At 37.3% G+C, this 27,306-nt stretch overlaps 1 protein-coding gene across 1 annotated transcript in view; it reads right to left on the bottom strand.

Moving 5' to 3' along the window:
• Positions 1–27,306, bottom strand: part of ARL15 (ADP ribosylation factor like GTPase 15) — a 447,710-nt gene that overhangs the window by 215,319 nt on the left and 205,085 nt on the right. The gene's annotated exons all lie outside the window — the stretch shown is intronic.

The following is a 27,306-nucleotide window of genomic DNA, read 5'->3' as shown; positions in this document are numbered from 1 at the left end:
GCAGTGAGCTGAGATAATGCCATTGCACTCCAGCCTGGGTGACAAGGGTGAGACTCCGTCACTCATACACTCACACACACACATACACACACACACACACACGGATGTATATTAATTTAATCACTTAGTCCTTTAGGAAATAACCTTCTATGAATGCTATGAGCACTTTCTATAAACAAGGCCCAATATTAGGTATATATGAATCATCATGTACTTCCAAGGTAGTGTAATCATTTTCAGTAAAACATAGGACATAGGAATTCTAAAGTTGAAACAGCTTTGGGTATTCTGTTAAATAGGAATATTCTTGAAGATTAACAATTTTTAAATATTGCACAAGATAGAGGTGAAGAGTTGAAAGGATTAGAGACAGAAACAAAAGCCATCGCTGCTAAGCACATAATTCATTCAGTGTTGCTGGTTACAGATGATATGGTATTCAAGTTACTTTTTCAAGCTTTTCATTTTTATGCATAATTTCTTCAAAGATGCCTTTGGGGCTGGACAATTTCAGCCAGTAAATTATTTTTTACATAAGCATTTAGGTACGGCTATAAAATCATTTTTGCTTGTATCATGTTCTCATCATCCCCAAGAAAAACCCCATCGTCCCCAAGAAGAAAAAGGCCTAAAGTTTTGCGTTTTTAGATTTTCTTAACTTCATCTGAAATAATAATAGAAACATGTTAAAACCAAGTATTTGAGTATTAATAAAATTCTAATAATATTCATATTCAAAGTAGTTCAAAATTCATAAAATACAAATATCAAACAGGGAGTACACAAAACCCTGAGAAGTCTACTCATCAGAGCAAATTCTGCTGAGTGCCGTGAAACTCCCCTCTCCTTTAAATGTCACAACAGAGGAGTGAGGACAATTCTCTTCATTCATCAGAAGAAGATGGGGACCTGAACGTTTTCTAAATTTCAAGTCTATAAGCATCTTAGTTTTCTAGGAAGTCCACGATCAAGATGCCAAATGGTCAGTTTCTGGTGAGACCTCTCCTGGCATGCAGATGGCCACCTCCTAGCTGTGTCTTCACACAGGGCAAAAGAGAGCTCTTTTACTCCTTCTTCCTCTTCTTTCAAGGCCACCAATTCTATCAAATGAGGATCTTACCCTTATGACCTCATTTAGCCTTAATTTACTTCCTAAAAACCCTATCTCCAAATATAGTCATATTGGGGGTTAGGACTTCAACATATGGACTGGGGGAAGGGCACAAGTTGGTCTGTAACTTAAATAGAAAATTATGTCCTATGTCATTCATGAAAGTATGCATTATATAAAGGATTTCTGTGTCTTGTTATTGGTTCTTGTGTGATGCCCATTTAGCCTAGTTTGAAAATTTTTAATAAAGCAGTTAAAAGTATTCAATCTATTTGTTTGAGATAACTTCCTCTATGGGTACTAATCTAAAGATGGAATTGTATCATAAGCATATTAAACTTGAGAAAGAAAGAACTGAAACAGTCCCTTACCACCACTCCATCTGAACTTATGTTCTGAAGATGAAAGACATGAATCCTGATATGTTTTGCTGTGTCCCCACCCAAATCTCATCTTGAATTGTAATCCCCATAATTCCCACATGTCAAGGGAGAGACCAGGTAGAGGTAACTGGATCATGAAGGTGGTTTCCCCCATGCTTTTTTGGTAATAGTGAGTGAGTTCTCATGACATCTGATGGTGTTATAAGTTGCTTTTCCCCCTTTGCTCAGCACTTCTCCTTCCTGCTTGCTGCCTTGTGAAAAAGGTGCCTTGCTTCCTCTTTGCCTTCTGCCACAAATGTAAGTTTCCTGAGGCCTCCTCAACTATGCTGCACTGTGAGTCAATTAAACCTCTTTCCTTTATAAATTACCCAGTCTTGGGCAGTTCTTTATAGCAGTATGAAAACAGCCTGGGCATGGTGGTTCATGCCTGTAATCCCAGCACTTTGGTAGGTCAAAGTGGGCAGACCACTTAAGATCAGGAGTTTTGAGACCAGTCTGGCTAACATGGCGAAATCCCATCTCTACTAAAAATACAAAATTAGCCGGGAGTGATGGCGGGCACCTGTAATCCTATCCCAGCTACTCGGGAGGCTGAGGAATGAGAACTGCTTGAACCCAGGAGGCGGAGGTTGTAGTGAGCCAAGATTGAGCCACTGTGTTCCAGTCTGGGTGACAAAAAAAAAAAAAAAAAAAAAAAGGGAAGGAAGGAAAGAAGGAAGGGAGGGAGAAAGTGAGGGAGATAAATGCAAATCCCCACAATAGGTCTCAGTTCTTGGGGGTTTCTCATGGTGAGAACACCTCCACCACAGTGTGTGATTCTAGTATTTAAAAACGAATATTTCTTTTTCATCCTGACCCTTGAATGCAAATCAAATACTATATCTTGTGCGTAACAGGAGAAACAGGAAAATGCTCCACTGTTGGAAGAAAACTACAGCATGAAAGTTCTAGAAGATTTTCAAAGGAAATTTTAACTTTTTATGATTTTTATTCTTATAGGCTGACTTTTTTTTAACCACCATAATATTCACTGTGGTTTTAGAAGTTTTGCCCCTTCAAAAACCACATATGCATATGTGTGTATAGACAGACACTCACATTTGGAAGGAAAAAGTCCTGGTAACATTTTTAAATTATCATCATGAAAAAGTATCTCTTGTGGCTGCAAGCTGAATACATTCTATCTTCCAGAGATACACTAAAGACACATCATCTAATCAACCACTACCAAGCTAAAACAGGAAGAAGCCCTCACACCAGTCCCTTGGCTCTCCTTTCTCTCTGTTTTTCTCCTGTTTGTTTCTGAGTGCATATTTCTCTTGTACCTTTAATGCTCAGAAGGAAGACGAACCTTCAGCTAAGGCCTGCTTTTTCCTTCTCAAGCCCAATATTTAGATGGGAGAAAATCAGGTGCAAAATCACCTTTTGATTATATGCAAATTCATCAATTTTATCCATTAAATGGGATATTAAGGAAATAGGGGCTGCTGAAGAATTGGGCATAGTAAAAGACCTAGATTTGAACTAATTTTGTCATTTTATTTCTGACTCTGGAGGAGTGGCGACCTTTGTTGAAAATAAGGGGAAGGCCGGGTGCGGTGGCTCAAGCCTGTAATCCCAGCACTTTGGGAGGCCGAGACGGGCGGATCACAAGGTCAGGAAATCGAGACCATCCTGGCTAACACGGTGAAACCCCGTCTCTACTAAAAAATACAAAAAACTAGCCGGGCGAGGTGGCAGGCACCTGTAGTCCCAGCTACTCGGGAGGCTGAGGCAGGAGAATGGCGTAAACCCGGGAGGCGGAGCTTGCAGTGAGCTGAGATCCGGCCACTGCACTCCAGCCTGGATGACAGAGCGAGACTCCGTCTCAAAAAAACAAAAAAAGAAAAGAAAAGAAGGGGAAAATGAAAAGACAGATGAGGCCAACTTACCTTCACATTTTAGAATAAAAATAAGGGAAACATAAAGAAAAACATGTAAGCAAATGTGGTATGTTTAAAGGTTAGGATTTCACACAATGCATTTATTTTTCTCACTAGTTATGTTTGACAATGGGGCTTAATTTACCAAGGAAGAAATAACCATGATGTCTTTCTACTGTCTAGAGAACAAATCAAAGAATTGTATTTCTTGAGCAATGCCTTCCAATTAAAAAAGAATAAAGGAAAGAGAAAACCTCATATATTCTGTTGAGTGTGTAGCAAATACATAGTACCACTGTGGCTATTTAAACAATTGAGGCCAATGGAACTAAGGAGAACTTCTAATGCAGCTGAGATTGATTCGATGGTACACTTTAATTTTTAAGTGTTTTTCTTAAATATTCTATGCAATAGGGATTGAGTACTCATTTGACTAACTTATCGCGGGGCGGTTGTGCAAGAATTAAAAGTGCCTTGGCTGGATATTGACAATGAAATGAATCTGAATATACTTAAATGTGATATATACTGTTGTTTTGAGTCAAAAGTTTTTTATGAGAAAATATCACCAATTAACTAATATCAAAGAGAAAATGTCATTTTCTCCTCATTTAGATTCTTTTAGGAATACATTCACTATATTTACCAGTGCAGTACCTGTCTTTATTAGTAATAGATGTAAATGTTGGTTCTCTGAGCTGTCAAACTTTCACCTCAAACTTCCTAAAGTAAATCGATGACTATAATACACGACTATAATAATGTAGAAGTGTGATTTCTGCACAACATCTACTAAGTTTTGAGTACCATTTAATCTGGGAGTTTTTCTGTTTCAAAGGACAACAATACTTCAGAAAAGGTTTATCACTGATCAGTTGTTCAATATTCAACAGAGATTTATCACACATATGCTAAAATTAAATGGAGTAGGGAGGGGCTGGGGAATTAATCATACAGAAGAGAAGATAACTGAATGATCTATACGGGGGTAGTAATCCCCACACTGCCAGTGTTTATTCCACAGCCAGGGTGCCACGGGAACCAAGGGGCTGAGTCGCCCAGTCTTCGGGAGGAGTCTCATCTCAGAGGAAACCAGGAAGTCTTCCAAGAGGACCACTGGACATTAGCCAGGCTAGGGGCGAAGGGCAGGGGCACTGCAGGCCCCTGGAGTGCTCTTGTACAATTAGCTTAGCCAGTGGGCTTGACACTCTCAGCCTGTGGAACCAAACCCACAAGGGTTGTAGAAGGCCTTTCAGGACACCGTATGCTTCAGAATAGGAGCAGATTCTCAGTCCACAGATGGTTCCTGATAGAGTGGCTGGGTGGGGTAAGACTATTCTTGGGCTCATCTAATCTTAGAGATCTGGAGACTCCCAGAGGGGTGGAGGAGTAGGATACTTTTGGGGCCACTACAGTGGTACTGACTTGCTTCAAAAAAAAAAAAAAATTGAGAGGCTATAACTTAAAGTGATCTAAATTTATTCATTTTTAAGGGAAAAAGCACAACAGAAAGAACAATCAGTTTACCCTTCCTCGTCAACACTGCCCCTCGACATCTCCCTGGGAGAAGCTGTAAGACTGCCATTGTTTTTGTACGATCCCCAGGATGCATAACGTTGTGGGGAGCCTTCACATTGCCCTCTCCCCTCCAGAGCTAGGTTTGTCTGTGGCATTAGTGCACTGAAAGCTGAGGGGTAGGGTTGGATACTCTCTGGAGGACAAAGTGCTAATGCTCAGTAATTCTGCAAACATATGAAGACAACATTGCCTACCTGCCAAGGGTGTGGCACCATGTTCTGGCAAAAAAAAACTGCAACTGATTTCACTCATCCAAACAAATTCTTAGGGTGTAATGGGAGTTGAAAAACATCATCTTGGAAGCTACTAAAGGGACAAATATGATATGAAAATGATTGGGCGGGAGAGGTCATATTTATGAATCCTTAGTGAGGCTGTTTTATGGTTCAGATATTATTGCTTTGGCTAATGTCTGAGTATATGTATACACAGATTTTAATAAAAACAACCATGAAATTTGAGAATCCACTTCACTGAAATTATAGAACAAATATATCTTGAATACTACATTTTGGGTAAGGCTGAAATCATTCACTTAGGGTGAACTGAAATGACACTGCTACCATGTCTTTTCCCTACAGAACAGGGAAAGAACGACAATAAGAACAAATGAATTGTTTAACCCTGTGATCTTCAGAACGCTTAGCAAGCTACTGTGAATCAAAAGACACCACAGAACAATCTTTGGCTTTACTTGACAGTATTGAACAGGTCTTATAATTCTATTTATCTTATCTATTAGTCCTTTATTTTACTCCCAATGGCCTCATTTCCTTCTCCTTTGCTATAGTTTACAGCAAAGCAATTTGAAATAGCAAATCAAAATATTATCCAAGGACAAAATGTAATAAATCCAGAAATTGAGAATAAGTTTTTAAGAAATTTTTGTTGCGGTGTGACTTAGCTGTGACCCCCAAATATATAATCAGTGGTTTCATGTCATTGAATGTACAGACTAAAATTACCAGTTGGTGATGAATTAGAGAGGAAACATGGGTCCTTCACCACAAATATTTTTATTAGTAGTGGTTTAAAACATCTGGCAGTTGTGTGTAAAATATTTTAAAATTCCCTTCAGCTATCAATATGTAAATTATTGCAAAATTTATTAGGCTAACACTTTCTAACTTGTACTCTTAGATACAGAATAAAAATGTTCTTGATATCTGGAACATTGCAGTTGCTTCCACTGTCTTTGGCAGGTTTTCACTAGGAGAATGGTCAGTGCCATAGGTGGTAACCATGGCTTAGAAGAAAAGAGAAGAGGTAGATGGGTCCCAGGACAGGCAGACTAAAACACCTATAGTCTCTCTTAAGTGTCCCATGGCTCCGGGCACCACACATGAGCTTTTTTTTTTTTTCCTTTTTTGACGGAGTTTCACTCTTGTTGCCCAGGCTGGAGTGCAATGGCGCTATCTCGCCTCACCACAACCTCCCTCTCCCGGTTTCAAGCAATTCTCCTGCCTCAGCCTCCTGAGTAGCTGAGATTTCAGGCATGCGCCACCACGCCTGTCTAATTTTGTATTTTTAGTAGAGACGGGGTTTCTCCATGTTGGTCAGAGTGGTCTCAACCTCCCGACCTCAGGTGATCCGCCCGCCTTGGCCTTCCAAAGTGCTGAGATTACAGCCATGAGCCACTGTACCTGACCTCTACACATAAGCTTAGCATATGGATAGTTCAGCTAATCTGGGACAGGTCCAATGAATATTTCCATAGTTTATCACTTTGGAAGTTACAGGCTTTTTTCAAAATCCCCTTTAATTGCTTATTAGTTCTATAGTTTTATAAAGGCAAATAGGCTCATCCTGCTCATAGGAACTTTAGGGAAGTGTTTTACAATCTCAAGCCTTCAAGACATTGAGGCAATGAGAAGGCCTTTTTTTTTTTTTTTTTTTTTTTTTCTTTCAAGTATGTGTTTCGCAGTAGCTTAAATAGACATTTACCAGATGTAAATTTTCTCAGGCTTTGTGTTGAAGAGATTTCTTCAAGTGGTGATTGTTGACTCTAACTGCAGTGTATTTTATGGTCTCTCCAGATAGAATAGGAGGGAAAAATGAGAGTATTAACCCTTCCTCTACTTGCTATTAGTTAATCCTAACAAATACTCTATGAAACATACATGCTATAGACAAAAAATACACACTGGCCCACTATACTAGAAGTAAAAGAAATCAGAATGGGTTAAAAAAACAAGGCAACCAGCCTAATGATAAGTACAAGGAATTTGGCCTTTATTTTTCTAGGCTCTGGGTTTGCTTTTCACAAAAACTGCAATCAAGTTCCTGTAGGCAGTTGACTTAATGATTTGAAAACAGTAGGACAAACAAAACATGAAGCCATATGGGAGAGATGAGGAATTTATATATGCAAAGTCAACACATACTTTATGGCTAAATAATTTTTGTGTTTTTAATAATTTAAAAAATGTTCAAAGCTGAATTAATATTTTCATGTTAAAACTGGGTAAGCAGAAGTAAGGTGTTTAAGAACTCAGAGTCGCTGGGTACGGTGGCTCACGCCTGTAATCCCAGCACTTTGGGAGGGCGAGGCAGGTGGATCACGAGGTCAGGAAATCAAGACCATCCTGGCTAACACGGTGAAACCCCATCTCTACTAAAAAGAAAAATACAAAAAAAAATTAGCCAGGCGTGGTGGTGGGCGCCTGTATTCCCAGCTACTCGGGAGGCTGAGGCAGGAGAATGGTGTGAACCCGGGAGGCAGAGCTTGCAGTGAACCGAGATCGCGCCACTACACTCCAGCCTGGGCGACAGAGAGAGACTCCGTCTCAAGGAAAAAAAAAAAAAAAAAAACTCAGAGTCATATAACCTATACATGGTACTGCTGAGATCTTGGGCTGCAGCTCCTGGTTTCTATACTAAGCCGTATTATTATGCTACTTTAGCAATTTCCAGCCCTAGATCTCCTTAATAACAAAAATCAAAAGCATGTTATGGTTAGATCCTTTGAATTCTGCCACTTTCAGGAAGTAGCACCTCTGGTTTGGATAGCTAAAAGGAATAGCAGAGGTAATAAGCCACAACTGCACTTACCACAAATATTCCAGTCTTTTAAAATATAATCATGTGACTGTTAAAATATAAACATGTGACTCATTTCCATTGGCATTCACCACTTTCACAAAGACAACAATGGAAGAAGCCATTAACACTGCTACATCTACAGACAACAAAAATGAAACTAAATGGCTCCAAATATATATATATTTGAGACAGAGTCTTGCTTTCTTGCCCAGGCTGGAGTACAGTGGCACGATCTTGGCTCATTGGAACCTCCGTCTCTTGGGTTCCAGTGATTCTCCTGCCTCAACCTCCTGAGTAGCTAGGATTACAGTCACATGGCACCACACCTGACTAATTTTTGTATTTTTAGTAGAGATGAGGCTTCACCATGTTGGCCAGACTGGTCTTGAACTCCTGACCTCAAGTGATTTGCCCATGTTGGCCTCCCAAAGTGCTGGGATTATAGGTGTGAGCCACTGTGCCCAGTCGACTCCAAATATTAATAAGCATAATCAGGGTACTGTATTTTGGATATTAGCTGATTGATTGTACAGTTACAAAAATATGATGCATTCTAGGAACTCTCCATTAAAATTTTCCTGTTAAGATAGCAAGATATACTGCCAACTAATATGGCTGTTTCCAGAAAGCATATGGGAAGGTGATAAAGAAGGGGCAAATAATAGAGCAAAACACAAAAAGACCAAGAGAAGAAAACAATTAATTCTACAATTGGGGAACTGTCAGGACAAAGATATGTATAAATTAAGATAAAGGAATGTGCAGTATGCAGTGCTGACTGAAGAGGTCATATGGGATTGTCAAAACTGGGCTAGACATATGTGACTAAAATGGCAGAAAATGTGAAGTAAAAGAAAACCTGCAAAATGAAATTAAACAGAACAAAGACACATAGTATATACACATAGTACCTTAAAACAAAATTGTAAAAAAAAAAAAAAATCATCTATTTGACCATTGAAAATAAGCATTTTCCCATCCTTGCCATTGTTAGCATGAAAATGATTTTCTAAGCTTGGTCAGAGGTAGAGTAACCTGATGAAACAATCAAGGCAAAACCCATTCTCAATGTGAAAAGTAATGAGGATTTTAATCAGTTCGTGTCCGAGGACAACAGTGGGCAGCACAGCCCCAGTGAAGCATAAACTCCTAGCAGACAAGAAGCTTCCTGAGGGCAGCTATAATTTATTGTTTACATGGAGGCCTAGCAGAGTCCTTTTCATACTGTAAGTGTTCTATGAATGTTTGTTGAATTAACTTCTACTTAAGTAGCTCTCTTTTCTAATCAGCCTTAGTAATCAAGTAGTTTATTTAAAAAAAAAAAAAAAAAAAAAAGTCCAAGTATTTTGGAAGTCAATTTTGTAGCAGCAAATTCAGGATGGGACCAATGACCTACAAATTGAGCTGCAGCAAAATATTGGCTGGGAACAAAGTCGATCCTAAAGGTGGTTTTGTCAGACAAAGTGCGACAAATCTCACTGAAGAGCAGCATTCATATGGAGTCTTGTCCCACATGAACGATTACTTGAAATCAGTGATAGAATCTCAAGAAGAAGTAATTTGGTAATGCAAAGTAACGCTATTCAAAGCGCTGTAAAAAGATAAGCAGGCATTCTTCTAGTTTCAGCTCCAGTACCCCCCCCCCCCCCCACCTCCAGCAAGCTGGCTCAGCCCACTGCAATCCATAACGGTTTTTGCCAACTGAACTCAAAGCCCCATTAATGCAGAAAATAATTACAATCTACCCTTGTGGCATCTATTAACTTTTCTTTAATCATGTTTTGTCTCTTCAATTAGACTGTAAGTTAATTAAGGGTAAAGAGTTTCAGACATTTCTTCTGTAGCCATCATATCTAACACTATACAAGGGTGATTTAATATTAAATAATAAATTTAGGTAATTTACTACATTAATAGTTACTATTAATAGGAAAAAAATCACATAATCCTCCCCATAATTATGGAAAAGCATTTGATAAATGTCCTCATCCATTCATAATAAAATTCACTTCACAATAGAAAAGGATATCTTTTACAAAAATGTCTTTTACCTACTACCAGATTAAAGGCATTTATCTATTTAAATACGTAAATATCCCACAGAAAACATCACACTTAAAGGAAAATTGTTGAAAGCCTTCCTTTTGTAAGCCAGAGGAAGTCAGGAACACTTTCACCAATCCTATCCAAAATTGTTCGGGAGATACCAGTCAATGTAGGTAGACAAGAAAAAGTAATCAAAATAAGACGTGAAAAGGAAGAAAGAAATTTTCATCTGCTAATGAATATGTGTAGACATGTATTAATATAATATTCAAATGAATCATAAGGATTAAAAGTCTAAGTTTTCTGTCTATAAAAACCAACATACAAACTACATCTCTTGGCCAGGCATGTTGGCTCATGCCTGTAACCCCAGCACTTTGGGAGGCCGAGGCGGGTAGATCATGAGGTCAGGAGATCGAGACCATCCTGGCTAACACAGTGAAATCCCGTCTCTACTAAAATTAGCAGGGCATGGTGGCTGGTGCCTGTAGTCCCAGCTGCTCGGGAGGCTGACGCAAGAGAATGGTGTGAACCCGGGAGGCGGAGCTTGCAGCGAGCCGAGATCGCGCCGCTGCACTCCAGCCTGGGTGACAGAGCGAGACTCCATCTCAAAAAAACAAAAACAAAAACAAATGTACATTTCTTGTATTTTACAGGAACAATTAGAAAATGTCACTTTATGCACAAAGATTTGCAAAATTTTAAAACCCAGGTAATACCATATACTGACAAGGATATAAACAAATGGAAATTCTTATCTACTCTGGGAAACTTCTTGGTAGTACCTAATAAGGTTGGATATGCCTATATCCTACAACTCTTTCTATTCTTAGGTACATACCATTGAGAAATGGTTGTACATATACAAATGTTACATTCATTAACATTCATAGCATCAGTGTTTGTAATATCCAAACAATGAAAACAACCCAAATGTCCATCAACAAAATGAATAACTCAATTGTGATACACTCAATATGATGGAATATTATACAGCAATAAAGATGAATAAACCATAGCCTCAGAGATGAGTATGGATGAATCTCAAAATAATAACGAACAAAAATAGAAAACCACAGAAAAATGCATTTAATATCATTCCCAATTTATATAAAGTTAAAAATACAAGACGGCTATTACATATATTATTTGGAGATGTATACATGGGTGGCAGAAGTATTGAAAAGCGAAACAAAAAAACAGGCAACACAAAATTCAAGGCAGTAGTTACTTCTAGGTGGGGAGGCAGAGGATTCATGCAAATGAGAGACTCAGAGAATAATACAGCACAGGGAGTTTTCTATTTCTGTTTCTTAATGTGGGTAGTGGAGACATTGCGATTTGTTCTAATACTACTCTTTAAACTACAAACATTTTACCTCTTTTATATATCACAGAAAAGAAGGAAGAAAGGAAAGGGAACGAAGGAAAAGAGGAGGGAGAGAGGGGGATAGAAAAAGGAAAGATAAAAAAGGGTAATTATAAAATCCTCGGAATGCTAAGGAAAAGAAGTAAGCTTGCCATGGGACTCTTTTAAATGAAAGTACACATACTTCTACAAACACTACTGTAGCAAGAAATATGTGCAACACAACCGCAAGAGGCTATAACGACACAGCACACTTAGGGCTGAGATTAGACTCCTTTCACTAAAATTGATGAGTCATTTGTCATAATACAGATGTTTTATGGCTGAAAGGAATGACTGAAAACACTGGTATTTTCTTATGTAAAAAACAAGAGTTTCTCTAGATTAAATTTCCTCTAAAATTTTTAAGTACTAGGTTGAAAACCAGAGGAATCTACTTTCACTTTTCTTCAATTATTTGCAATAAAACAAGAATATCTATCAGACCATGGGGAAAATCTTTTTCTCCCACACTCTGGAAATCTAAAAGGTACTACTTTTATGTCCTACCATCTACCATAATTAAATTTAATCTAAATTGTGCTATTGAGAGGTGAAAAAGGCAATTAAAGTGTCAACACTCCCAAGGCCAGCCAAACAACCTTTTGGCAAATGCTAATATAAATGTTTTCATAACCTATGTTTTTTAAGGTCACTATTCAGATTCCATAGTTATACATATCTCTGTTTTCAGAGACTTTATTTCTCAGGTTTTGAAGGGCTGGAGAATGTTACTCAAACATAAGGTCAGTAAAGAAATTTTAAGCTTAGAAATCTCCTGTAATGCTACAGAGCTGTAGTCTGTAGCAGCACTACAGGGCACTGCTCACGTGCAGCAACCAAAGGTGGGGCATGGGGAGGAGGAAGAGAACAGATCCAGAGACTGTATGCAGAGCATCTGTCCCAGCAACCCAGTTGTGGGCCTTCTCCTGGACCAGTAAAACTCCATCTGGTATGGGAAGCTAACTGTTCCCCAGGTGGTGCGCCCACCTGTCAACTGACAGTTGGGCTTGTGCCACTGAGAATAAGGGCAGACACATTTTGGCACAGGACTTTGGAGCGTTTCTTTAACTTAATGGCTGAGCAAGACTTGAGATGAAGAGATGAGGAAACACAGAAAAAAAAAAAAAAAAAATGCAATGGGCCCTGCTGGTCCCAGGCATCAGCTAGGGAATCTAGGTCACGCCTAGAACAGGCGTCTGATGGGGTATGCCACAGAGGGCGGAGACTGACAGAGAACAGTGCCAGCCTCTGCCTTTTTGGGCTTGCCAGCCCTTGGCAGGGATTCTGGAAAATGAGACATCCCAAGTCAAACACATTTCCGCACATTCCTCTCCCTCTCCTGCCTCTCGCTACTTACATGTGGCTAATAGACAGACTGCTCAAACTGAAAACATACACACACACCACCACCACCACCACCACCATCACCACCAGGATATGGAATCTATACACGTTCATTCCAGAATGTTTAGGTTGAAAATACACGTACAAATATAGTCTCCTGGTGAAGCTCTGTGCTATGTATTTATTCCAAGTGATGTCGAAAATCTTTCTGGAATTCTTTTGGCATCTGGCTTTAGAATCCTTGGCATATTCTTGTCAATACCCTCAGTGACAAAAGATGTTTTGTTCTAAAGCGTACATTTTATTTACCAAGCCTATGGAACTAGATGCTCCATCAATCCATATTGAATATAAGAATAAATGGATGGATGAAACAAATACATACCTATAGTTCTTAGACAAATTCCTAATTAAATGGGTGACCAAGCATGGAATGTACAATTTTTTAATTTAAAAAAACAAACAAAAAATAAAAAATAGAGATTTTCTTGTATGGCTCATATGGTAGAACCCAGAAAACCATTTCAGTGGAAGAAAAGAGACCACTGAAATAACCAGAGAACCACTCAAGGTGATCCTGGATGTAGAGACTATTAACCTTTTAATCTTTGCATTAGTCCTGAAAGGGTTTAGATCTATTTGCTCCTTGTCTTCTCTTATCCTCTAGTCCTGAAATCACCAGGGCACCAAGCCTCAAGAGGCTGCTCTCTCCCTTACTGGGCTGGGTTTCTAAGATATCTCTGACCAGATCTTAGAGATAGCTCAAATCCAGAGGATCTTTAGGCTGATCTTTATTAAATCCTACACTGATACTAATTTTCAAACCTAGATGTATTTTAAATAGGAAAAGAAGATCCAAATTACATCATTTCAACTTACCTTATTTTTTTCCTGTAAAACAATATATCATAAATTTTAAGAGTCTCTGTGCTTAGAAGAAGGCAGCATTCATACATTTCTGGGGTAGCTTTTAAAGAGTCTTATTGCTTCCTAGTTACATCCCATACACATACATATTATAGGCACATTTACATGTGGACATATAAAGGAAGTATTCATAAAGGATGGGTGACGAACAAACACAAAGCCATGCTTTGATGTTAAAGATGCAGTCCTTCACTGTTGAGAAGGATGTGTAATTGAATTCTTGGTAATTACTGAGAATGGTGTCTATTGTTGAATGTAGACTGCTCACAGAAGTCTTGTCTAGGGAGTTTGCTCTGTTCTAAGGTGAATTCTCCATAGCTCAACTCAAACATGAAAGGCGTCCTGGCATTGAGCCAAATGCCTAGGCCAGGGTGTTCTCTGGATCCTGCTGGGGTCACTGAAAGACCAAAGCAAGCACCCCAAACCTGGCCTGACATGAACCGAGAAAACTTGGGCAGCATTTGGCCCCAGGGTAAGGATGTGACAGAGCCTGCTCACTCTCCCTGCACACACTTTGGCACACATTCAGCAATGCTCTATTTGATTGCTATCTTTCCCTAATAGAGAGCTAGGCTTTTAGTGGATGTTCTGATTCTCATAATGCAAAGACAGAAGGTATGTGTGCAGGTCTCCAGTAACACTATGCTTCCTGCACATAGTCTACCCATTAAATGACTGATTTGGATTTCTTGCAAAGATCGAATGCTGGAGGTATAATTTAATAATTTAAGTACATTATAAATATTTAAAGTAAAAAAAAGAAAAAAGACTGATTTGGGTTATTAAACTTTTTAAATATGAAAGTGATTTCTGAAACGTGCAAAAATGACTTTTACTCTTTTCTTACTTAAATGCCACTATTACACAATATTTAAGTGATTTTGCTATTGCTGGGAAGTTTAGAATGCATCCTGATGAATATCAAGGGTCTGCTATAAAAACAGATTATCTTAAATATAATTCATGTGGATGCAACACACACAGTGTTTAAAATCCACATCCTTAAGTGCAGATGTGTTTTCGGTGTGGTCTCAGAGTGAAGGTTTCTATACAGGGTTTAGTCTGAGAAACAATTCCGGAAACAGATGAAAGGCATTTCAGATGATTACCCTAGAGACACAGTGGTTCGCAAGTCTTGATGCATATATGCCATACTGGGCTAGTAGATACATTTTTGACATTTACCACCTGCTTAGCAAATGTCATACCAGTTCATTTTGATATTCACCAAATTTGTGACTTCCTAGATCAGACGATGTTGAGTCTTACAAGTCTTTTATTCGGATTGTCTTAAAAATTGCCATATTTTCCCAATACCTAATAGGACTTCAATTTCTTAAAATATAGAGGAAAAAAAGAATAATTTTGCTGATTAAATCCTGTCAGAAGTACATAAATTCTGTTTTAAAACAACAATATTAAAGATTTTTAATTAGGAATAAAACATGGAAATTCCCAACTAAGATCCAATATAGCACAAAAATAAACAGTAATGATATAGAGACCACACGAAGGTAAAATAACAGTAACAAAAAAGACACGGGGGTATATAATTCATATATGTATTTTAAGTAATTACTACCATTTTCTCTTAAATGCCCTAATAAAATAAAGCATTTAAAGAAATACTATAATACCTTAATAATAATTCATTACCATTATCTACATGGTTCATTTTATCTACCTTTAAAAGAGAATTACTATCACTTTGCTATAAAGCAAACAGTTCTGAAAACTGCCCACTTGGAACACTACACAATGACCAGGCCTGGGTCTGTACTGCTCACTACTCTACACCCAGGACACAATGCACTGTTTGTCCCATCATAAGCACTGAATAAATTTGTTCATCTGACAAGTATTTACGAGCATCTACTATGTTTAAGGAGCTGTTCTAGGCACCTATAAATACAACAATAATCAAAACAAAGATATTTGCCCAATGGATATTTGCTGACTTGATAAAAGTTAGATCAGTAGCCTTCTTTGAATATCAACTATTTCTGACATAGAGATGTGGCACAACTATAAGAATGAAAGAAGAAGACATTGTGAAATCAACACTTGAAATTCTTCTGAGAACTAAGATATATTTTCTAATGCCTCTGTCCTTCAGTGGGCCTGCAGCATTGCACAGCACAGGGAAAAGGATTTAGGAATTCAGTGTCACTTTGAGGTCGTATGAGTTGATCTAAAATCTCAGTTCATCTTTCCTCCATCATATATTACCTGGGTCATAGAGGGCATGAATTTAATAAGAGGTATTAAAAAAAAGGAACTACTATCTAATAACAAGGCTGCCTTTTAAACTCTGTAATAGTTGTTTCCCATTTATGCATAGGAAGATGCATATTTAGAAAATTTATAGTTCTTTTTAGAATGGCTAACAGTGACCAGAATATGACACGTTTTGCAGCCCCATGCCTTTTCTTAAACTGTTCCCTTTTTCCCCAAAGACCCTTTTCTACTGTCCTTTTCCCTTCTCATCTCTTGCTTGTTAAACTGATGAATGAAAAAGCACATGAATGAATGGATGTTGAGAGCTGGTAAAGGCTGGTTACAGCCAGGAAAGCTTAGGGAGGAAGCTGGATGTTTACAGAAATGGCTTTAGGTGTCATTAGTTCTGTAATGAAGTCCTGTGTTATTTCTGAAAACAAAGATAGACAGAACAGTAAGTTAAGCCCAAATCAGCAGGCTTTCTCCCCTAAGTACTAGAATACAATAGCCACTCTGTTTCACAAATATATAAAAACACACTTGGCTTAGTTTCTTCAATATATTACTCTCATTTCAATTGAGCTCATTTGTAAAAAGGGTCCATCTGCAAATTAGCAACTGGGGTCTGTCCAAGTAGTAAAAAACATCCAAGAGAAAAAAACTTGAACAAGACTTCGAAAGTAAAAAAAAAAAAAAAAAAGAAAAGAAAAAAAAAAGAAAATTAGATTACATTTTAAAAATCAAATAAAATGTTTTCATTTTTTTTTTTTTTAAATTTAGTGACAGGAGATTGTTATGGTAGAATGAAAGAGCATATGATACAAAGTCCAAAGAGTTGGGTTTAGGTCAGCATTAGAAGTTGGATCTTGCATAATTTATTACTTCATTCTTGTGGACCTTAAGTCTTTCATTTATAAAATAGATAAGGAGATAATACCACATTTCCCAGGACAATCCAGAGAAGTGTCTGATACAATGTATGTGAAACATACTTACCACTGTTCACGTTAGTTCATATTAATTTCAGTTCCTCCTCTGAGCTCCCTTGGTACTCTTTACATATTTCCAGTGGCTTTTACAATATATTGTGATTATCTGTTATATGTAGGTTATTAATCTTTGTACCTGTCATTCTGTTATTCATTTATGTACCTCCTTACATAATGGTGGCACACAATAAGTGTGCAAAAAATATTGTTTGAAGAGAATGAACACAAGCTGTTTTGTTAAATGAATAATGACATTTCATTTAATTTTATTCTTTATTTATTTTTTAGAGACAGAGTCTCGTCCCGTCACCCAGGCCGGAGTGTACTGGTGCCATCTTGGCTCACTGCAACCGCCAACTCCTGGGTTCAAGTGATTTTCCTGCCTCAGCCTCCTGAGTAGCTGGAATTACAGGCACTCCCCACCTCACCCGGCTAATTTTTGTATTTTTAGTAGAGATGGGGTTTCTCCATGTTGGCCAGGCTGGTCTCAAACTCCTGACCTCAAGTGATTCATTCGCCTTGGCCTCCCATGTGCTGGGATTACAGGTGTAAGCCACCATGCCCAGCCTAATAATGACATTTTAAAAACATGGAAGTATGCTTAAAATTCTGAACCAAGGTATTTTTCATCTTTGAAAAAGTTGCTTTTGCCAATTCGTAGATAGGCAGGCCTATCTACAAACAGGACAGTTTTCTATAGCTAAGTCTTCATATATTGGTTACTATGTAAGGCTTAAATTTGGTCTATTTAATGTTGAACAAAATTCTTAATCCTGTTGAACAAAATTATTCTTAACACAGCCAGAGTACCTGAATCAAGACTATAGGAGCAGCCAGTCCATCTTTGTCCACCCTTATTGCACAAAGAAAACAAATTACATATATTTTATAGCTCTAAGGCAACAACTACCCATGGAGTAACTTATGTCTAACATAAGCCAGGCACAGTGGCTCACAAGGTCAAGAGATCGAGACCATCCTAGCCAATATGGTGAAATCCCATCTCTACTAAAAACAGAAAAAAATTAACTGGGTGTGATGGCACGCGTCTGTAGTCCCAGCCACTCGGGAGGCTGAGGCAGGAGAATCGCTTGAAACTGGGAGGTGGAGGCTGCAGTGAGCCGAGATCATGTCCCTGCACTCCAGTCTCATGACAGAGTGAAACTCCGTCTCAAAAACAAACAAACAAACAAACAAACAAACAAACAAACAAACAACAAACTTATGTCTGCCACAATCAGCCAATAACATTGCCATTTGTTTAGGCTTCCATTTTTATCTCAAACACAAGGTTTTAGATTCTCTATCTTAACTAAAATCAAGAAGCTGGTACTACCAAATGTTATCTAAATCTATAGGGAGATGACTTTTAATTGGCTAGTCTTACAAAAACGGTAGTCAAATAAAAGCATAATTGTGATCAATAACTGTAAAACTGTAGTATATAAGCTACAAAATTCTTTTGAATGTGAAGAAGAGAAAATTTTACTTTCAAGTAGATCACTTTTAGGTTCCTATAATAACATTTAAGCTCGGTAACATGCTACCAGAACCTGGTTATTTTTTGGTAAGCCATCTTTTTCATCTAAAAGGAGTAAAAGAAGAATAAGATGTAAAATATACTCATTTAAGCTTAAGGCAGAAGAAGGAAGAACTCTAAAATCTAATTTGGCTTGACCAATTAACATTCTGATTGTACTCTACAGGGAGAGCACACGAGGTGTATACATGCACACACAGACATCGGTGCTGATGTGCAGGGACAAATTTCAGAGCTACCTCCCATTATGAGGACATACATTCACAAACACACTCTTACAGCATTTCCAAATGGAAAGCATGGGCACCTCATCAAGGGTCGAACATAGGGCATAAAAAAGTACAACGACCTTGCTGGGTTTGGCTTTTCTTTCACATCCAAGTTCCTTGTAAAATAGGCCAACCATGAAAGGATGTTTAAAACTTGTAGCATTAAAAAATAATCTAGGGTCATATAATTATTTCATAAATATATGTAAGATTGAGGAAAGTTGGATGCTCCTCTATTTGCTGCGATTCAAAGGTAAGTGAAAACCAACTTTGGAATTAATAGCTTTCAGAGATCTGAAAGCTTTCTAATACCAGGATTTTCAACGCTGCAATTTAACGACAACCCTGCTGTTGGCCTTTTCTGACCTGTTGTGAAGTAAATCAGGCAAACTAATGTGGGCTAACAAGTCTTTTTCACACTGTTCGATCCCCCTGCTTCTCTTTTCTCCGCAGACATCGCCTTTCTCCCACTCTCTGTCTAGCCATCCTCCGTCAAAGCACACAAAATGGCCACTGTAACCCTGCATCACTGCTCATTAGATCACAGGTTAGTCAAGTGGAACTGCCCGGGGTTCCCAAAGGAGAGCTATACTTCAAAAATCTGTCCATGTCAAATGAAGAAAAAAACCCTGAGCGTGGGGTCACCCAGATCAATGATCAAAAGAAACTGAGAATGAAGGGGGAAAAAAGCAAACCCTCGTTTTTGTTAAAAACACACACAGGTCTGATTTATTATAAGGAATACAGAGATACGATGGGGTTTCCTCCTCTTCTGCCCTGTTTTCATTTTTTAACTAAGTAATTTGTTTTAATCAGGTCCTGTTGGTTGTTAAACTTCAGACTTTGGAAAGTCTGCAACTAATCCTTAAAATTTCCCCCAAAGAAAACCTATTCTAGGAAATCCAGTTTTAAGGAGGACTTTTAAATGTTTCCAAAAACACTTGAAAAGCAATAAAAGTAATACAAAGTAATCCATCTTTAATGCTTGAGAAGATCCTATTTAAATCTGAGAGTAAGAGTTGGTGTGACATACACTTTAAAATAATCCGAGCAACCTCTTGAGCCTTCAAAGAAGGGAAACAACAATCTGTCAATCACGTTAGGAGCACACACAAGTGACATGCTATACAAAGGCAGATTTCTGGGTTTTGGTGAGGCTGCAAAGATATGCAGGTAGGCTTATACCTTGTTTAATCATCTCCCTCATTTCTTCTACGCTATTCAAAGTATAACATTCTATATTTGCATTTGTACTTATCTGGAACACCTTAAAGAACAAGACTATTTAACAATAATATTTGTACATATCTGGAACACCTTAAAGAACAAGACTTGGTATCAAATGTCACAAGTGAAAATCAAAAGATTTGGTTTTCCTGGTTTCCTCATAACTAGAGAGAAAAGCACATTTTATCGGCTAATGATTAAAAAAAAACTTCTGCCTGGAATACTGCACATATGAATGGAAGTAAAATAAGTTAACTGTTTATAATTTAACCTAACAAAAGTTGTAAGGGTTGTGTAAGGGCTTTATAGCTTTGCAGTGTTTTCTTTTTTACATTTGGAATTTATTCTTCAAGTACCCTCAAAGGGATATAAATATATTCCTTTGTGGTGAAATTAAATTTTTTTGTTTGACTTTTGTGTATTTAAAAAGCACTCCCATGACATTTACTCTATACCAGACACTGATATAATTGCCTTATGGAACATTAACTCCTTCAACCCTCATAACAACCCTGTCAGGAGGAGGGGGAAGAAAGTAGGGAGCAACCGTTAACACTGAGTAAGACTCTCTATGTGCTATACTCTCCTTTAATCCTCACCATTCACTACGAGGTAGGGTCTAGGATTAGCCCCATTTTCCAGACGAGAAAACAGACTTTTAAGTTTTTGCCCAATATAATTTAGATGGTCAACAGTAAGAAGGACTTAAATCCAGAAGTTCTGACTTCCGAGTCTTACTGTTTGTCATCTCCAAACCAAAGTGCCAAGTTAAATATTAATCAAGTTAAACTTGGGTATATCATGTGACCCCGTAACTCCAATTTTACATGTATTCACTTGAGAAATGCTTGCATATACAAGGAAACATGTACAAAGATATTTATCAACAGCATTTTTTTTTTTTTTTTTTTTTTTTTTTTTGAGGCGGAGTCTCGCTCTGTCGCTCGGACTGGAGTGCAGTGGCCGGACCTCAGCTCACTGCAAGCTCCGCCTCCCGGGTTTACGCCATTCTCCTGCCTCAGCCTCCCGAGTAGCTGGGACTACAGGCGCCCGCCACCTCGCCCGGCTAGTTTTTGTATTTTTAGTAGAGACGGGGTTTCACCGTGTTAGCCAGGATGGTCTCGATCTCCTGACCTCGTGATCCGCCCGTCTCGGCCTCCCAAAGTGCTGGGATTACAGGCTTGAGCCACCGCGCCCAGCCAACAGCTTTGTTTATAATCACAAAAATCCAGAAAGAACTTAAATATAAATAAAACAGCAGAACATTTTTTTAAAATGCTGTAAGGCATCACTTACATAAATTTTTATCACAGAAACCATTATTGTATATTATTTAGAGACACATGCATATGTGGTCAATTAAAGATATTCCTTGCTTCTGAAGGAGAAAGGATGCAAAAATGATGAGGAAGGGAAAGGAAGGAGCTTTAAATGCATCTTTCATGATTTGTTTTTGAAAAGATCTGAAACAAATATGATAAAATGTTAACATGTTAATGGGTAATGAAGTGGATGGGTTTGTCTGATATTTTCTATACTTATCTACATGCTTGAAATTTTTCATAATTAATAATAATTAATAAACACAGTATGACTGCTTAGATGTTTACCTCATGCAATCACAAATAAATTGCGAAATTACTGTACGTAGTTCCTCTAAGTCCTCTCCCTCATTTGACTCAGTAAACTGCTAAAAATTCATACCTTGGTAACAAGTTAGAGCTTAAACTATTAAAATTAATTTTCTTGAAAGTGTTTTAGAAGTACATCTTTAAGAAAATCACTGAATTTGAAGGAATTTAATGAATTCAAATATGGACTATATTAATAAAGAGTCCACATTTCATTTTGCTGCTAAAGAAAATTCATTAAGTTGGCATTTCTAACCTTTTGACATTCAAAGTTGAGTAATAAAGCAGCCTGGTTTCAGACTGAGAGTTGTAAATTAGAGCTGAACAGGGCACTTGCGGAGAAAAGTGAATGACTTTTCACTGTATACCTTTTTGTAAAATGGCACCACATGGCTTTATTAATCATTCAGGCTGATTATTAAAATAAGATTAAAGATTTAAAAATTATGTAATATCACATGGGGATTCAAATGAAAATGATAGAAATACATTTTCTTTTTTTTATGAGACGGAGTTTCGCTCTGGTTGCGCAGGCTGGAGTGCAATGGCACGATCTTGGCTCACCGCAACCTCGGCCTCCCAGGTTCAAGCGATTCTCCTGCCTCAGCCTTCAGAGTAGCTGGGATTACAGGCATGCGCCACCACGCCCGGCTAATTTTGTATTTTTAGTAGAGACGGGGTTTCTCCATGTTGGTCAGGCTGGTCTCAAACTCCCGACCTCAGGTAATCTGCCCACCTCGGTCTCCCAAAGTGCTGGGATTATCGGCTGGCGTGAGCCACTGCGCCCAGCCCAGAAATATATAAATATATTTTCTATAGAACCTTAGTCATACAATCTTTTTTTTTTTTTTTTGAGACGGAGTCTTACTGTGTCGCCGGGGCTGGAGTGCAGTGGCCGGATCTCGGCTCACTGCAAGCTCCGCCTCCCTGGTTCACGCCATTCTCCTGCCTCAGCCTCCGGAGTAGCTGGGACTACAGGCGCCCGCCACCTCGCCCGGCTAGTTTTTTGTATTTTTTTAGTAGAGACGGGGTTTCACAGTGTTAGCCAGGATGGTCTCGATCTCCTGACCTCGTGATCCGCCCGTCATACAATCTTAACTGACAGAGGATGGATCAAGTAAGCTCATCTACAATTCTTTACAAATGTATGCATATTTGTAAACAAAATGAGTGAGAGAAGAGTTGTTATTATAAAAATAATTGTGGTGAAAGTAAATCCACAAATTACAGCCACATCTCTTCCTTTAATATCTTAAATATGATATAACTTTAAATAGTATATATTTTTCAGTTCAGCATTACCATGGCTAAAGAAACATATGACAAAATTTTGACTAACTAGAGTACAAATAAAAACAAGTAATGAAAGAATTATAATTTTTGTATTCCATTTTTAACAGATGAAATTACAAAATCACAGATTCATATTGAGTGTTTTATAAAAAAGCAATGTCTAGAACCTAAAAGTCAGTCATTGCTTCAACAAAATATATTTTCTGCATCTACACTGCTAGAACTAATGTTCTAATCGAAGGGCTACTACAGCATTCAGAATAATTAAAGAAGACTGTATTTCCCTAGAGCAGAAAACTGTGCTAATACAGTTTAAAAGATTTATTAATATTGAAAGAAAACAAGGAGCTTCTCCGGTAAAGAAAAAAAGATAGCGATAGTGCTCAAAAACATTTCCATTAACAGTAACAGGCCATTCATTACTCAAGAAACCTGGTGACTTCATGCTTTGCCTTAAAATCTGTTTTTTTTTTTTTTCACTTAAAAAATGGACTTAATTTGCTTATTAACATAAAAGTCATTTAAAAGCCAGCGTTAAGAAAACAGAAAGATGTCCCAACTTATATTTAAAGAAAAACATCAAAGTTAATATACAAAATTAGTATCCAAAATATGCAGAAACATATATTTCCATATTTATGATGTCTATTTAAATAATTTACATATTAAATAAACATTTAAATAATTCAAATATTTACACAACTCCAATAAATTTGACACACACAATTTTATTTTTTGAGACAGAGTGTCACTCTGTCACTTAGACTGGAGTGCAGCGATGTGATCTTGACTCACTGCAACCTCTGCTTCCTGGGTTCAAGTAATTCTCGTGCCTCAGCCTTTCGAGTAGCTGGGATTACAGGTGTGCACCACCACGTCTGGCTAATTTTTGTATTTTAGTAGAGAATGGTTTTCACCATGTTGGCCAGGCTTGTCTAGAGCTCCTGGCTTCATGTGCTCCACCCGCCTCGGCCTCCTAAACTGCTGGGATTACAGGTGTGAGCCAGCATGTCTGGCCCAATAAATACCACTTTAAATGAAACTATATGAAAACTGAGTAAAATGTAAATATTTATATATAACAAGAAAGAAAGTGTTCTTTCTAAACAATTTGTGCCATGTTTTGGAAAATCGGGGCATTTATCTGGACACAATGATTTGCTTTCCCATAATAATAATAACAACAGTAATAAAAATACTATTTAGTGCATATACATTATACCTCCATCTCAAGATTCTTTTTGGCCTATTTTTCAGGATCCCTCTAAGGATTATTCAGTATTGTCTTCAATGAAATATGCTAATGCCTGATGAGAGAGTATTTTTCTTTTATAGCACAGTTAACAACTGTAATTCTTCAACCAGCTGTTCTCTAAGGATTCCCCTGACAAGCTCTTATTTTCATTGCATTATTTCTTTGTTCTCCTTGTCTAAACTATACACAAGTTACCCAGATTTTCCACTCTGGCCCCTTTCAAAAAAGAATTGCTTTGGCTTGACAAATAATTGGTCCTAACCAGTATCAAAAATAAATATTACAAATTCTACATGCTAAAATTATATTGTTCTATGTGACTTCTAAATTATTTCACAGTTCATATGTAGAACCTTCTTCCCATAAGGCTCCATTGGTTTAAATTCTCATTTATGAAAACAATCCCAGTTATTTTATGGAGTTAGTTACCATCTAAACATTATAGATCATTCTTATAAAACCCCATAATCTTATGTCAGGTGTAGCATGAACTCTAACTCTATTTATACTGTGTTTAGGGCAACTGAATCCAGATACTTGAACATATTAAGATATAAGCCTAAATAAAACAAAATTAAACCCTACTTGACTCTTCTCCTTTGTAACCTAGTAAAAAAAACTTGCAAATTTTTTTTGTTGTCAAAGATTTATATGTGTACCAATTTAGATCTTGGAATTTCTACTAAAGAAGGTAATTACCACTTCACTGTTAGATACTGTGATATCAAACACAGCAAAGACCATAACAGGCCCAGTCAGTTGAAAGTTATGTGGTACCTTCAAAATGAGATATTTTTCTTCATTAGACCTTTGTAGTATACCTTCTTATTGGTATTGAAAGTGTGTATCATATCTTCACTCAAAACTACTAGATAACCTTTTTTCATGATATAAATCCTTGAAATGGTTATGTGACTATTGAAATAATACAATCATGGCTGAATATAAAATTCTATATAAAGAGATATTATTAAAGAAAAAGAATGAGAGATGGTAGATACCAGTAAACAAAAGTGAAAGGAGGTGCTATAAACAAATTACTCAGGTGTGGATTAGTTCATTTCCGAGCCTACGTACACTGAAAGAGTGGCCACTTCTAAGTTGCATTCAGTCTATTATATGTACCATTGCACATGTCCAGTTCTTTGTTTTCATCAAAGGCACATGCAATTCATAAGTAAGGAAAAAAATAAATAAACTGGCAAGGAGAAAAAGCCTGTTTCTAAGTAGGAGAGTATTCTATTCATCGCAAAAGATAAAAGCAGGTATCTCTTATTACATGTTTTTGTTCTCAGAGGAACAAGGCCAAAAATATGTGATTTTTGTATCTGTGCTAACACAGCAGAACTTTTCAAAGTCACTGCCAGAAATGGACCAGCTTTCTTACCTGTTTTTTCCATGCTTTAAGTTAGGGATGTCTGCCACATTATGAACGTTGCTGGTTCCCCCAGACTTCTGTAGTCTGGCTTTGCTGTGATTACTGGTCAAAACCTTTAATTACAGTATATAGTTTGTGCAGCTGCCTGGAAATTGGTCTCAGGGTCAGTGGCTCTTCCCGTTCCCCTCTTTCCATTCTTTTGAAGCAATATTGCTGAACTGAAGGCATTGTTCCAGCTTTCTGGTGTGCTCTGTCTGCTGCACATTATGAATAGCTTTGCAATCACTCTAGCAATTGGTTCTTCAACTGCCTTTAGGTTGTCAATTGTAATTCATTGGCTTCAGGCACCTTTTCTCTTTTCATTCTCTTGAGGTCTTTTATTACTTAATTTGCAATAATATTAGGGAATGTCTTCTTCAGACATGTCACTAATGCCTTACTGATTATGAGGCTGGGGGTACATTTGACTTTCATACATTCGCCTGTTAAAATGTTTCAGTATTTCCTTCATCTCTGTGACTTGTGATGCCAATATCTGCAGTGCCTTGCAAAGAAGTTTGCTTAATGCTGAAGTCTTCTCTCTAAAGAATAATCTAAAGACTCCTCCTTAAGATATTCTAATTGGGATTAATTTATATAATTAGTTATAGTTATTTGTATAACTTCCCAAAGATATAATTTCTCATTTTTATAAGAACTAAGATTTCATATTTTCTTCCCATATTATGCTCTATTCTCTTTTTTAATACATAAAAATTATAATTTTAAGCTCCACACGACTCAGAGATAGTGAAGTAGAAATCAATGGCTATGTTTTCAGAACCTTTTAAGAAGACCTGTATTTACTCCTCAGACATATTTTTAGAGATCATATAAGAAAACATTAAAACTATTCAAAATGAGTGCCAATGCTTCTGCATTACAAAATCAACAGGAAGTTTTCTGTTTTTTCAGGGGAAGGAATAAACAAATATATCTCTTGATCTATTCAGAAAAAAAAGTAAATCATTTGTGCATTATGTCTCAAATCCTTAGTTCTGGATAAACTCCAACAGATTAACCCTTCTCTTTAGTCTCAGCCATCCCAGAGCAACCAAGGGTATTTTAAAGCAGACACTATGTAATAATAATAATGATAATAATTATCATAATGATAATAACTAACGCTTATTGTGCTTTTTATCTTCAAAGCACACCTTACTGACATTAACTATGTGTCTATTTTCAAATTAATTTACCTCGACAAATGTTTTATTAACTTTGTAAGCTGTGGAATGTGTAATGACTGAGTCCTCTTTTGCAAATAAAAAAATAAATGAAAGGAACTACAGGACAAGGAAAGGGTACCTTAAACTTTTGCCTCAAATCAGTCATTGTCTTTGTGGAATGAGGATTAATGAAATGCTAATTTTTATAAAATATAATATTAACATACAGATATAAAGTGTGAAGATCACCACTACAAAACAAATACATACTACTTCAAAAGGATCAGAAAGTAGCCAAATAATATTGTTTGGATAAAATCAGTCTCTAACTTTACTAGTTATGATTCATTATTATAAAATATCTAAACATGTATACAAAGAAAATGTATTAAATATAAGAATTTTAAAAAATCCTTCTAAGTTTCACTAATGTAATAATAAAAGGCTACTTTTTTTTATTTGTTTGTTTTTTGAGACAGAGCCATACACTGTCACCCAGGCTAGAATGCAGTTACGTGATCTCAGCTCACTGCAG

This window comes from Rhinopithecus roxellana, chromosome 3 (genome assembly GCF_007565055.1).
Source record: "Rhinopithecus roxellana isolate Shanxi Qingling chromosome 3, ASM756505v1, whole genome shotgun sequence".
Classification (NCBI taxonomy): Eukaryota; Metazoa; Chordata; class Mammalia; order Primates; family Cercopithecidae; genus Rhinopithecus; species Rhinopithecus roxellana.
This window is presented reverse-complemented; position numbering and strand designations above follow the sequence as displayed.